Here is a 6296-nt window from a genome sequence, read left to right as displayed (position 1 = left end):
CCATTATTGATCCCCTGTTAGCCCGGCAGGATTCTTAAAGATAGCTTCACCGCCATTTTTCTCTCTTACTTTTCTCTCCCTGACTTGCTTTCTTTCTCCTCCTCGCTTTCCACTCTCTCTAGCGTGCACCCTTTCTCTTTCCTTTCTCTTTTCCTCTCATTTTCTCTCTTACCCTGCAGGGAGACACTCTGTTTGCTTAATAAACTCCCTTATGTGAAAAAAAAAAAAAAAAAAAGAGCCCAGTCTGGTGTGGTGAAACATGCCTGTAATCCCAGCAACTCTGGAGGCTGAGGCAGGAGGATAACAAGTTTAAGGCCAGCCTCAGCAACTTAGCAAGGCCCTAAGAAACTTAGTGAGAACCTGTCTCAAAATAAAAAATAAAAAGGGTTGAGGATGTGGTTCAGTGGTTAAATGCCTCTGGGTTCAATACCTGTCCCCCAAAAAAAAACCCAAAATCAAAACCCAGGAGCCTCCAAGACTGGTGAGCACTTGGCTAAGTAACTCTGTACTTTGAAGCATAGGGAATGACCCACTGCACAAGGCGGACCCATCAGAGCCCTGTGGAACTTCTGGGGAAATGAAGCCTATGCGTCCTTGGTAAATCTGTTATAGAATGTACCCTGCCAACCTCCCACCCTGTGGAGTTGAATGAAATGGCCATGACTTTAGGGATTCTCTCTCAATGTTTTATTATAAAATCAGACAGAACAGCTGAGAGAACCACTTTGTGACCAAGGACATACCCAGACTCTACAACTGTAAATGTCAGTATCTCATATCTATCACTTTATCCATCTATCAATCCATCTTATTTTTATGCATCTCAAATAAGTTGCAGATACTTAGTTTTACTTTTTATATATAATAATTCAGATAGAACAGCTCCATTTAGTCCCAACTGGCCCAAGCTCAACCTTACTTCAGAGTGTCCCCCACAAGAAATATAAATTCAAAAATTTTAAAAACTAAGAGCCTGGAAGTCATCAAGAAATGATAATTTCCAGTACTCCAGTTTCTACTCCGTATCTACTCTTAAATCTAATCTTTCCAGGTGTGGTGGCACACACCTGTAAACGCAGTGACTCTGGCAGCTGAGATGGGAGAATTTCAAGTTCAAGACCAGTCTTAGCAACTTAGTGAGGCAACTTGTTGAGATCCTGTCTCAAAAAAATAAAAAGGGGCTGGGGTTGTAGCTCAGTGGTAGAGCGCTTGCCTAGCACATGTGAGGCCCTGGGTTCCATCCTCAGCACCACATAAAAATTTAAAAAAATTAAAAGAAGGTATTATGTCAGTCTACAACTAAATAAACACACACACACAATTTTTTTTTAATAAAAAGGGCTGGGAGGGGCTGGGGAGATAGCTCAGCTGGTAGAGTGCTTGTCTTGCAAGCACAAGGCCCTGAGTTTGATCCCCAGACCCGGGAAAAAAAGAAAAAAAAGAAAAAAAAAAAAAAAAAAGGGCTGGGAATGTAGCACAGTGGTAAAGCACCACTGGGTTAGATCCCAGCACCAAAAAATAAAATAAAATATGTAATCTAATCTCATTCCTAAAGACAATCTTTTTTAAAAATATTTTTTAGTTGTCAATGGATTTACTTATTTATTTATATGCGATGCTGAGGATTGAACCCAGGGCTTCACATACCAGGCAAGTGCTTTACCACCGAGCCACAACTCCAGCCCCCTAAAGACAGTCTTGAAAAACAGTGAATGGTGTATTTTACAGATGCAAAAGCATTCCCCTAGCTGGGTACAGTGGTGCACCCCTGTAATCCCAGTGGCTTGGGAGGCTAAGGCAGGAGTATGGTAAGTTCAAAGCCAGCCTCAGCAATTTAGTGAGGCACTTAAAAACTCAATGAGACTGTCTCTAAATAAAACACGAAATAGGGCTGGGGATGTGGCTCAGTAGTTGAGTGCCCCTGAATTCAATCCCAGTACCCCCTGCCCCAAAAAAGCATTCCCTTAGAGAGGGGGGCTGCTGCAGGCTCAGACTCCTCAGATTCAGATTCTGGTTCTGACACAAACAGCAGCTCTGTATATGGGAGAATTAACTTAACCTCAGGGAATTAACTTAGAAGTCAAGACCAGGCTACAACCAAGAACACCATTCTCTGTGGCTGTTGAAACAAATTAAATCACAGGGTAAACACATAAAATGCCTCCATTCCAATAAACAGGAGCCACGGTAATAGCCATAATACAGTCACTAAAAAGATCCTTAAAATCTCAGTGTTGCATTCATACTCAAGTTCCTATCGTGTATCGGAGACCAAGGATACGAGAAGTTAATACTCTCTCTAGAGAGCTTTTCATTTTTTTGTGTGGCAGTAACTTTCAAACCCAGGGCTTCACACATGCTAGGCAAGTGCTCTACCACTGAACTACCTTTTTATTTTCAGGCATGGTCTCAGTAAGTTGCTCAGGCTGGTCTCAAAGTTGGGATCCTTCTGCCTCAGCCTCCCACGTGTAAGGTAACTGCTTCTCTCTCGCTCTTTCTTTTTTTTTTCCAATTCCAGTGGCTCAGGAGGCCAAGGCAGGAGGATAGTGAGTTCAAAGCCAGCCTCAGCAATTTAGCAAGGCCCTAAGCAACTCAGTGAGACCCTGTCTCTAAATAAAATATAATGAATGGCTGGGGATGTGGCTCAGAGTACCAAAAAATAAAATAAAATAAAATAAAAGTAACCTTTATTTTTTATTATTTTTGTGATGCTGAGGATTGGACCCAGTGCTTCACACATGCTAGGTAAGTGCTCTACAATTGAACTGTAACCCCTGCTCCAAGTTAACTGCTTTAATGTGAACCTTTAAACAACATTTTATAGGCAATTATTATGTAGTGTTATTACATAATAATAATGGACCAATTGTTATTTTTTCTTTTTCAGAAGCAGGGTCTACATTGTCCAGGCTGGTCTCAAACTCCTGGATTCAAGAGATATCCGCCTCAGCCTAAGCAGCTGGAACTGCAGGTGCTTTCCGTCACCTGGCCTAATGACCAATTATTGATTGTTGGTTCTTGCCAGAAGTAGGCTTTACAACACACTATTTCATCTAATCCTTGTAGAACCTTTAGAAGCAGGTAAGATAAACCTCGTTTAAGGTTTTAAAGCTGTAGCATGCACATAGCTTCTAAGTGGCAGGGGCAGCATCATATATGTTGACCTCCTGAACTCTAAACCCCTGAACTTCTGCAACGGAGCTTCCAAGTTTTAGGAGGGAAGGGAGTTACTGAGGGAATCCAGAGCAGGAATCATAAAGCGGGCGCTGTCTGAGCCACGCCTCGAAGGTTAAAATGTTTTGCCAGATGGTAACAGATGCAGTGCTAACACTTAAACCAGGTACCAGGCCTGTTTTACATTTTAACATGTACTGATCCCAATGCCAGCATAAACACCATGAAATAGGCACTATTATCTCCCCATTTTATAGATGAGGAAACAGGCCTGCAGAGGTTAAAGACCTCAAGCAAGGGCATCACAGTTGGTCATTTCACGGCTCCCTTTCGTGAGTGGATCATATATATGCACACGCCTGCCCGTGTCAAGTGGCTGTGGTATCTCCCCACAGGCTGAGCACACTTCCTCTCTACAGTCAGCCAGGCCTACAGAGGGTGAGTGAGCATGACCCATACCAGTTCTGCCAGGAGTTTTAAGACCTCATGCTTGAGTGGATGAGCCTCTTGTTCTTTCCCGCTGCCAGGACACAGTTTCATAATGGCTTGGGTCCCAGAATGAGAAACCATGAGGAAGAGCCCCAGAGCCCCAAACTTGCAATCCTCCTTCATCAGCCTTCCAAGATGCTGGTATTGCAGGTGTGTACTACCACACCAGGCACTGACTAGGTTTTTAAAATAAAACCCTAAACCTATAACTACCCTTTTTATTTTTTTGGTACCAGGCATTGAACCACAGGGTGCTTAACCATCAAGCCACATCCCCAGCCCTTTTTATTTTTTGAGACAGGGTCTCACTAAGTTGCTTAGAGCCTCACTAAATTTCTGAGGATGGCCTCAAAATTGTGATCCTCCTGCCTCAGCCCCCTAAGTCACTGGGAGTACAGGCATGTACCACCATGCCCAATTTTTAAAAAAGAAAAAATTCTTAAAAGAATTCTTTACAGGGCTGGGGATATAGCTCAGTCAGTAGAGTGCTTGCCTTGCAAGCCCAAGGCCCTGAGTTCAAATCCCCAGCACCGCAAAAAAAAAAAAAAAAAAAAAAAAAAAAAGAATTCTTTACAAACTTTGATGAAGTGCTAGTAAGATTCATCTAGTTAAAAAGAGAGCAAAATACCTTCTTTCCCCTGAGTACTGGGAATCGAACCCAGAGCCTCAGGCATGCTAGGCAAGTACTCATCCACTGAGCCACATCCCCAGACCTTTTTATTTTCTTGTTAATTATTTTTTACTTTACAGGATCTTGCTAAGTTGCCAAGGCTGACCTCAAACTTGGGATCCTCCTGCTTCAGCCTCCTGTGTCACTGCTGATGCCTTCAGGATTTTTTTTTTTTTTTTTTACTTTTATTTTTTAGTTTTAGTTGTAGATGGACACAATACCTTTATTTATTTATTTTTATGTGGTGCTGAGGATCCAACCTGGTGCCTCACACATGCTAGGCAAGCGCTCTACCACTGAGCTACAACCCCAGCCCCTAGGAATGTTTTTATCTTTACAAAAAACATTCCTTCTTATGTAAAAAAGATGTTCTGAATAAACATCTGAATATAAAACAAACATTTTTAAATACAAGTATTTTAAAAAATGTAGAAAAATATCTATAAAAAAGACAATGATAAAATATTACTCTCTAAAATATTATAAAGAATAAACTCAGATTGATACCATGTTTGAATTGATAATGAGCAACAGAGGAACATATTCTGTACATGTGAATATACAGAAAAAAGCATATCCTAGACATTAAAGAAATGTTTATTTTTACACAACTTTGCATCGCTATTAAATTAACAAAAATGAAGTTAAAAAAGAAGTTCTCCAAAGGTGATGGAGAAAAATCTGTGTATTACTGTTAACTGGCTCCATCACTGTGGTTTCCTTGGTTTTTTGTTTTGTTTTGATAGTACTTTGTGCATCCTGAGCAAGCTCTTTGCCACTGACCTATAATCCTAGCTGCCAGCTCCACCATTTTGAAGAACAACCCGGTAATGCATAAGAGCCACTTCAGGGATTAGACTAAAATTTCTTTTTTTTCCTCCCAGTATTGGGGATTGAACCCAGGGGTACTTTACCACTGAGCTATGTCATTTTTTGATATCCTAGCTTTGTTTTGCTTTTTAGTTTGAGACAGAGTCTAGTCAAATTGCCTTGAAACTGCATTCCTCCTCAGTCTCCTGAGCAGCTGGGGTTACAGGTGTGCATCACCCTGCCTGGCCCAATACATAAAATTTTTAATAGCATAATGAATAACTGTCAAAACTGGGCCCTATATGCAGAGAGAATAGATAAGCAAATTACAATATAATGATACCATAAAGTGCTGAACAGTCATTAAACATAAAAAATTAATGGAAACATTTACAAACTAAATGAAGAAACATGATAGCAACAATTCATGTAAAAAAACAGTGCCCTGCCTGTCCAGAACAGTAGTTCAAATAAAGCTTGTATAAATACTGAAGTAAGCATAGTGTCTCATGCCTGTAATCCCAGTGACTCAGGAGGCTAAGGCAGGAAGATCACAAGTTTGAGGCCAGCCTCAAAAACTTAGCAAGACCCTATCTTAAAATTTAAAAAATTAAGGTTAAGGTCTGAGGATGTAGCTCAGTGACAGAGCACACTGAGTTTAATTCCTAATAACAAAACAAAAAAACCTGATGTATTAATAATAATAATAATAATAAAATCAATAGATTTATTAACATAATATTCCAATATTCTAACAGGTCTGCAATATTTTGAAAATAAAGGACTCTATTATTTCAGAAGGAAAACCAACACAACAGTCAGTTTGATTTAGGAGCAAAAGTGATAAATTTTTCCCCTTCACAAAGACTAAACAATTTAGAGAAATTAAATACAGATATGAAAATTCCTTAGTACACTGCAAAATAGGTTTTCATTTATTTTTAAGATAAAATTCCTTGTGGTATTATTCACATACAAAACAATGCACCCATTTTAAGAGAATACTCCTGGTCTCCCTTCTGGGGTAACCCTAACTAAGGGGGCTGAGTGGGACCAGTTGTCATCTACAGGATACTGGGGCAAGAGCTCACCTGTTGCAGTCTTCAAAAGTGAGATCTGAACCAGCTCCTCACCAAGGCCCCATACTGCCTGG

This window comes from Sciurus vulgaris (genome assembly GCF_902686455.1).
Source record: "Sciurus vulgaris genome assembly, chromosome: 16".
Taxonomy (NCBI): domain Eukaryota; kingdom Metazoa; phylum Chordata; class Mammalia; order Rodentia; family Sciuridae; genus Sciurus; species Sciurus vulgaris.
The sequence above is the reverse complement of the archived record's forward strand: the minus strand, read 5'-3'. Positions refer to the sequence as shown.